Below are 9095 nucleotides of genomic sequence, written 5' to 3' on the forward strand. Positions count from 1 at the left end.
TGTAATTTACAATTTACCCTATATATATTTTATTAATAACAACAACAAAAAGCAATACTCATTTCGCAAACCAAATGATCTAAATCCATTGCTACACAACCACCACTGTCATAAATTAAACCAAACCCAAATTGCACTAAACGAGGAAAAAAAATAATAATAAAACCACTGCAGACACCTAGGTCATGAAGGCACCAGCGGCAAATTTAAGATTTTTTTTTTTTTTTTTAAAGGATTGTTATTAAAAACTTAAATTATACAAAATTGAATAAAAATATAATTTCATATATTGACAATGACAAAAAAACACACAAATGCATAAAATTTACAATATCTTTTTACAAGTTTTCATATTTTGAAATAATTATATAATCGTCTCATTATCAATGTTGAAATCTACATTTGTTTCAAATTTCAGTTCAATAAAATATTTCTTGAGCTTTTTGTTTTTGTTTGAAAGGGCCCAATATGTCATTAAGGGAACCAAAGTTTAATTTTATTAGGCCTAAAAATATTTAGGGTGATCACAATTTTTTTAAGGGTAGAAAAATCATTAAACTTTTAAAATTTATATATAATTTTTTTTTTTAGGTCAGGATGGTCTTGTGACCACTATGCCTTCAACATGGAGCACTAACGATGCTCAAATTGCCACATCTAGATCAACTTCCAACGATGTGGCAAATCATGGCAAATGGTGGTTGGTTCTCTAATGAAAAGGGAGAGAAGTGTTTGTGAGAATAGAGATAAAGAGAATGATATGTGTGATAATGAAATATGAGAATTTATTTTTTTCATGTGCTACAGTGATAAACTGATAATATACTTGTGTTGAATCTCAAGCTTAAAAGCTTGATATTTAGCTCAGACTTAGCTTGATTAATGAATCAAGGCGAGTTCAAACTTTTATAGTTTTTGACGAACTCATGCTCAATTATCATTTATAGGCTTGATTCGAGTTCAAGTCAAACTTGATCATCTTACATTCGTTATTGAACAAAGCTTAATCTCTCATTACTTGACAAAATTTGACTCCTAGAATGAGAACACTCTTAAGGGCTCAATCAGCTTGGCTAAATTGGCTAGGTTTTTTTTTTTTTTTTTTGACATAATTTGCTTGTTATTTATTCTTGAATTCATTTATGGTACGAGGGAAAAAAATGTATAACCACTCAATAAAATAAACATGATTTAAATGAAAAAAAAAAATATTAGGAATATAGTTGTCCTTAATATTACTAAAAGAAAAGTTTTTGTTAATGGATGCCATAAAACATAGTTTATATATATATATATATATATATTCAGAAAAATAATTTTTTTTTTTTTTTTTTTTTTTTTTTTTTTTATATATGGAGTGAAAGTTCGAGAAAGGCCGACCTGTCGTAGAAGAGCTTGCCTGCCCTTGCCTATATGATGAGCTAGCTTTAATTCGCTTCGATCGAGAACGTCACTGCTTTTGCAAGCTACTCAAGTCTCGTCCTCGATTCACACTTCGATCGAGTTCACGAAACTCAGCATTCCTTTTCAATGAAGATCTAGACCCAGAGAATTTGACTTTGTGGACTGGAAGCCAATTTGAGATTTTGTTTCTCGAATGACACAGTTCACTCATCTGCCTCCTATACTGCAATACCCCAAATGGGATTTTGATTGACACCCTCGAGCACAGCCTCACTCTTTCACTCTCTCGACTCACGCCCAATTGTTTTTTTTCTTTTTTAACTTAGCACTACATAACTTTTTCCGTTCACCAATCATAGCAATGGGAAGAAGACATTTTGTTTTTGTTTGAGTTATGCCTTACTAGTGCTTAGGGACCATTGGAAGGACCACATGAACCTTTAATTCTGAGGAGTTCTGTGTTTCCTCTTGTGGTGCGGGTGTGGTCATCAGTTGATAACCTTTCCTCTTATGACAACCTAAAATTTGGCGTAATATACGCCTCGGGATGAATTTCCTTTTTACCAATATATATTCTTTTGGCAAAAGCCCACTTTTTTATTTTATTTTTATAAGCAACTAGTTTGAGATACACATGCAAGACACGTGCTAGCAATGATAAAGATTAACAATTAAAATAAGATTTAAAATTTATTTATAACACAATTTAAAAATATAATTATTTGAGCATTGAAGTGCTTAGAAATTGCACCATTAATTAAATCATTCTAAAAAAAAAATTACACCATTAAATATTTCATTAATTTGATTATATAATAAAGAACAAAAATTCTAATATGACGCATAATACATTAGGGATAACAATTTTTCTCCGCCCCGCTTAACCCGTCCCTCCCCGCCTCACCCCATGCAAGTTTTCCCCGCCCCACAAAGGTGGTGGGATGGGAATGGGGCAAGATTTTAGCCCCACACCACAGGACGGGGTGGGAATGAGTTTAGACGTTTTAGATCTGCCCCGCCCCACCCCTCCTCGTCCTTGTCCTCGCCCTACCTTGCGTTCTTAAGGGTTATAATTGTAAATTTTTTATACCCTAAAACCCTACTATTTAAATAAATATATCAATATTAGCTTATTTTTCATACCCTAAAACCCTACTATTTAAATACTTTGATATATTATTTAATTTTTTTTGAAAATTGATTTGATTTGATGAGATAAATTTAGTTATAATTTCAAGTACATTTTTATTAATGAAATAAGTTTTATTAAAAAAATTGCACTAGTTGTAGAGCAAATTAACAAAAAGTAGAGTTTTAGGAGATGGGGCAAGGTTGTGCGGAGCCCCAAGGGGTGTGGATGGGGTGAGAAAGCTTTTCCCGTCAGACGGGCCGGGGTAGAGATGGGCAAGACAAAACCATGCATGGTGAGAACACCCCATTCTTCAGCCCCGCCCCACCTCGCCCCATTGCCATCCCTATAATACATCACAAGCTTGAGGAAACTAAAATTAGTGAAAAATTGTGGTATATCATTTGGAATTATTTAAAGTAAAATTTTCCATTATATAATTGGAGTAAATTAATACTACAAAAGCTAATCCTAAGGAAGAAAAAATGTAGCAAGAAAACTGAAATGGGATGAAGCAACAAAAATGAAGTACATTTGTTTGCCATTGCTATTTTTCATAGTATATAATTCAACTTTGCACATCCCCTTTCAGGAGGTATTAAGATATATTAGCTGATAACTTTCAAACCAAAATACTAAAAATGTTATGAGGGGTGCTAGTATCAAGTTTAACTTCATGTGTCCGAAACTTAACTTTCGCCAACCTTGCACTAACAACGTAACACTCAACTATTCATATAAACTAATTTTCCTATTCTAATTAATCTCAAGAACCATAATTAGACAAAATTCTAGTAACAGTTAAGTTCATGCTTTCAACAATGTCTTAATCGCTTAAAGATGAAACTTTTAGTAATATATAAATAATAATTGGTGGTATCTCAAAAGTTCCATAACAACTTTCCAAAGCTAAATCACGATAAACCAATCACTCCAAGACTAGAATCTTAATAATATCAACAGGTTAAAGAAAATCTAGCTATCATTCAAAGATTGATAAGGAAAATTATATTATGGAGGTGCATCAAGCTCAAATACAGTCAAGAAGATTAACAATTTGTCACTAGTTTGTGGTTCCTTTCAATGACTACTTTCCTCCACAGTGAATTCATCTTCTCTAAGATTAGTTTAAGAACATGCCCAAGCATTGTTGCAAATTTCAGCATGCCCTCCTGAACTTATGGAGACAAAAGTAATCTTTAGCGTAATGCCAACCTTGTCAGCTACAAAAGTCCAGGCAAGCCAAAGAGCTTCAGCAAAGCTACTCTCACTGATCGCATAGAAACCCAATTTTCCAAATCTTATAAGTAATATTGTTGCAAGGAGAAGTGCAAGCAACTTTGCATAAGGATACACAGATATAATACACATCTATCATGTATGCAACTCTTTTCTTCCAGGAAACCTCTTCTTTGATAATCTTTGTATGCTCATCAAAAGTCTTTTCATTTGGGGAATATGGTCCAAATGCTCGTAACACAGAAATTGAATCAAGATTGTGAACACCACATAGTACAAGGCAAAGGTTCTACCATCAGCATTACCTAAATGAGAAATTGAACTATTATCTTCAAATAGAAAGACCTTAATGGTGCCATTAAAAAAAAAACCAAATTAAAATTTTGTATAAGACTCAACCAACAAAAATCAAAAGAAATGTCCAACACTTAATTATTATTATTCTTTGATAAGTGAAAATAGGTTAGAATATAAATTTATCATTAGGCTAAGAAGTAATCAATTATTTGTGTAAGCGGGATTTGAATCCAAAATCTCAAATTCAACAATTGCTTAAAAAATATACCTAAACTTTTGCAACTCTTTTTGTAGATAAATTGCATAAGGTACAGACACTATATAAAAGTGAAACTGAGCTGCAATAAAAATTATGAACAAATTATTACTAATAACAAAAATTGAAAAGCACATCCTCAACCATTGTCTTTGAGAAGCTCTAACAAAAAAATAGGAAAAACAATTTGACATATCTACATCAATGGCTATATAGTTTAAAGGAAAATTTATATTTAACATAAGTAGAGTCACCATGTTGTATAGATCTCCCTTGGAACCATGATTTGTATCAAGCAACCCCTTTTTACGAAATAACTTATATAAACAGAATTGGAAGCACAAAAGGAAGGAATCATACTTTTTTATAGTTCATCGTGTTTCTTGACCCTATGCAGTACTTAGGAGAGGGCTCCCAATTCTTTTTTTCTTTTTCTTTATATATATATATATATATATATACAAGATAGAATTTCTACTCTAGCCTAATATAAGTGTATATGTGTGTAAAGCTTTCTCTTGGAGACTTAAACCCCGGTCCCTGCCCTCTACACCCTATAAGCATTTATACTTGTGGAGTGACCATCACACCAAAGGTGCGCAGTAGTAGGGCTCCCAATTCTTAATTGACTTACACTAGGGTGTAGTATATTTATTATTTTAGAGGAAGTTTTTGGTTAAAGTAAAACAATAGGGTAAGTGAGTGTCAATTTCCCAAAATTCATGGGAGGTCATTATACTTTTCCCAAAAACAAAGTCCAAGCTATAATAAACAGGGGTTGTTTGGCATGTCATGGAACTCATCCAACTAAGAACAATATAATCGGTTTTAATTGTTTTCATTTTGATTAAAAAATTTATTCAAAATTGGACCAAATATATAAATGCTCTACATGAACCAAAATATTTTCTTCAATCATACAGAAAGAAGAAACCATAAAAATAGCATCAAAGTCAACTGCCAAAAGAATCAAGTCAATGACCATACACAACTTTAAATATGTATATGACTCAAAAAGGAAATAGCAAAGGAAAAAAAAATGTAATTAGCAAGTAACAATCCACATCATGTTTCAAGCAAATGATCAATTAATACTTGAATTAAAACAAAATGAAATCACCAAGAATTGGCATTATAGAACATTAAGAATGTGGAATTAAAGCCTCTTGTTCATAGATCCCAGGTTAGAATAGCACATGTTACAAAAAGCTAAAAAGATGTTGCACAAATAAGACCACAAAAACTACCCTCCATACAGATGGGTACATTATTGCCGGGAACAATTTCATCCAGCTAATATCCCACTACATAACTCCCAACAACAATATTTCTCACATCCTAAGCACCCTACTGCATATGATACATAATTATAATAGAAAACTACACTCATATTTATCATAGTACATACACAAAAATTCTTCAAGGAGATTTACCTCAACATGAAAAACCCAAAAATGGTTCTACATTTGCTATCAAGATAGCCATGTTCTTACTTTATTACCTCTAGTATTTTCAAAGTCAACCTTGTTACCTTCATTTTTTGCAGAAATCCTATATTAATTCTTCAATTCCTACCCTCCATATAAAATTCTTAACTCACAATTCAGATTTAATAATGTAAAGCTACACTATATATAAAAAAAACTCTAACCTGGTTCACTTAGAAGACACTAAGCTACCTGTTGGATCAAAGAATAGAAAATGATTAAAAAAAGAAGGAAATCACGAATATACAAGAACAAAGAAAGAAACAAACCTTACAGCTCCATTAGGTTGATAAATTATAAAATCTTATATTACAATGACTTATTATTAAAACCCAAGAGAGAGATAGAGATAGAGATTTTGTTGTTGGGATTGAAGGATGAATGTGGATATAGAAAAATAAAGCTTGATGATTTTTTATGGGACAGTGAACTATTGGTGCCTGAAAACTAACAACTCACCACAATTATATTAAACAAAGAGCATGATCAGAAAAATTCAGTCTATAATGAATAAGAAGGAAATTAAACCAGTTACAAAGAATCTTAAATCCATATCTTTTAATGAAACAAGCGTGTGCAAAAAAAAATTAATCATGATCCAGTGTTTTAAAATTAAAGCGCAAAAGGATATTGTTAAGGAAGTTGAAAACCATAATTCTTGCTATTTGACATAAATGAAAACCATGATGGCTCAGAGCAAATAATTATATGAAATGGGTTGTGAAATTTGTGTTTAGGGTTAAAAATTGAGAAAAACATAGGGCTTTCCTAAAGTTTCCATGACCCAATTCCCTTAAGCAGCTGTGATGGACCTGAGAAATGAGAATACCTACCGTATGTATGTTTGTTGAGTTGAAATAAATACCAAAACCACAACTAATTCCCTTTTTATCATCTACTCCTCTCTCTCTCCATCTCTCAACCTCATGTCGAAACCCATAAATCATAGCATTAGATAGAATGCATGTACAAACATAAGAGTAATATATTATTGAAGGGAATATTATCCCGAGCAAAAACAAAACTGAGATTAAAGAATTAAATTTAGCAGAAACAAACTCAGAGAAATATTTATTGAAATAGTGCAAAATAAACCTGTAGTGGCAAAGAGAGAATGATGAAGTCTTGGATTGTTGGAGCAAATGCAACAAAGGTACTGTTTGGAGGAGGCGAAGCTTTGGCTGTAGGCTGGATGAATGATTGTTCAGGAGTGATAACAGATAATGAAACATAAAAATCAAAAATTCAAGAAGAAAAAAGAGAAGTAGAAGCCCATACTTACTGAGTAGTAAGATGCCCATACCCTATCATTCCATTCCCTTCAACTCTCTCTCCACTCAATCTCATTCTCATCACCCAATTTCTATACTACCCTCAGATGGCAAAGTGATCTAAAATTGGGAAAGTTTAATACGCACCTTTTTGTCTCACCCACTTGGCCAAACCAAAACACTGTTCCTTGGTTCATTCGCATAGACAAGATTAGCCTTACCTCTCTCTCTCTCTCTCTCTCTCAGAGGTTCCAAAAATTCTCTAAACATTGAGAAAGAGAGATAAAATGAGAGGTAGAGAGGCAAAGAGAGCTCTACAGCCAAGGTTGTCAATAACGAAATTTTACAATGAAAGGTAGATGAGATTATAGATCGTAATTCAGATTATGAATCCCAAGATCTTATATTATTTGAGAAAAAATATATTAGTATGTTAAATAATCACATAGATTATACATTCATTCATAATTTTTCATCTATTTAATGTAATTATTATATATCACTACATTTATTTATAAGCATTATTTAAAAAAGTTGAAAACCTCAAAACGTAACACTTTATTAAAATGTTATTTTTCATTTGTGTCCAACTGAGTTTTCTGTTAAGTTAAAAACAATTATAAGAAACCAAGATTGTTTAGGATTGTCAAAATCATACGGTTCTACCAATCCTAAATAATTGCAAAGATCCTTGAAAGATCCAGATCGTTTTAGGTAGGTGGGATTGTAAATCATAAAATCTAGATTGAGATTTTGACAATCATGTCTGAAACTCTAGCCCTCTCACTCACTATCCCTACCTTCATTTTCTCTCTCTCTCTCTCTCTCTCTCTCTCTCTCTCTCTCTTTGGTTTTCACACTTCAGCCAAACGAACCGTTTTGGCTCCACAAAATAAAACAAAAATTCATTAAATGAAAACACTATAGATTGAACACTATAAATTGAGTGATTCGCTCTTTTTATATAGTTAGTATACATTCTATTTCATTAACCAGCCAAAAGAATAGAATCTCAACCAACATGTCACTCTCCCAAGCTTCCCATGCGCACAAGAAGGGAGGGAGTAATTATTACACTTGAAAAATGGGGAATGGAGATAAACAAACTTAGCTTGAACATGANCAATTTGGGAAAATTTGTGTTCTTCTAGGTTTGAATTGGGGAAAGGCCCAAATAGAAATGAGATCTGTTAAATGGTTAAACCCAAGCATATGTGTAATTTTTTAATGAAAAGGAGTTGTTACATTATGGTTACGTCATTATTTGATTAGACACATGTATAGAAACTAATGGAAGTTGACAGAAGGATTATTAACACTCATTTTTTAAATTTACGGCACCAATAACACTTATTGGAAATCTCAAGAATCAAAAGCACTCTAACTCAGTAGATGAACTTTAAATATTAATAGTGTATTTGGATCTAAATAAAAAGTTGTGTGATGTTAACTAGAAGGAAATGAAATTATTAGTCCATTCACTTCAGATTGTTAGTCTCATTTGCAAAATCTAGCTGGTAGGAATTTGTGTCAACCATAATTTTACAATTCTTAATTTGGGTATTCAAGAGGAGATTTTGAAATTTTTGTTCCTAAAGAGAAGATGTTATTATATTTGGTGTGAATTTCAAGTGTAGTCATAAACTTGAGAAGATATTGTAATTGATTTTTTAATAAGTTATTTGGATATTATTTCGTGGGTTTTCTCTTAAAAAAGAAGGGATTTTCACACAAATTGGTTCTTATGTGTGATTGATATGGCTTGTAATTTGGTGTCAATATTTTTTGGTGATTGATTAAATTATCTGTTGAATTTTTTTAATTCACACAATATTAGATTGTCAGTGGAAAAGGTTATGATGCCTAAAACACAAGTTTTCTTGGACTTTGTAATTCGGAAGCAACACAAAACCATCTAGTTTAGAGAGACTTATAATCCTTTTTTTTTATAAGAGATAGATTCTAGTCTAGCTAATCTGCTGATGATCCAATTGTTGATTGTGTGATGTGTG

At 32.0% G+C, this 9095-nt stretch overlaps 1 non-coding gene across 3 annotated transcripts; it reads right to left on the reverse strand.

Annotated features, from left to right (window-relative positions):
- Positions 1-3359: 3359 nt before the first annotated feature.
- LOC112033437 (uncharacterized) lies at positions 3360-7446 on the reverse strand. Of its 3 annotated transcripts, XR_010629742.1 has the most exons (5): positions 7095-7446; positions 6908-6993; positions 5977-6004; positions 4338-4407; positions 3360-4077 (listed from the first exon to the last, which is right to left on the reverse strand). It is a non-coding gene; the product is annotated as an uncharacterized LOC112033437 (transcript). The 3 variants fall into 3 exon arrangements; XR_010629740.1 differs by lacking the exon at positions 4338-4407; XR_010629741.1 differs by lacking the exons at positions 4338-4407; positions 5977-6004 and having other exon boundaries at positions 7095-7442.
- Between the last annotated feature and the right edge of the window lie 1649 nt (positions 7447-9095).

This window comes from Quercus suber, unplaced genomic scaffold, assembly GCF_002906115.3.
Source record: "Quercus suber isolate HL8 unplaced genomic scaffold, Cork oak 2.0 scaffold_112, whole genome shotgun sequence".
Taxonomy (NCBI): Eukaryota; Viridiplantae; Streptophyta; class Magnoliopsida; order Fagales; family Fagaceae; genus Quercus; species Quercus suber.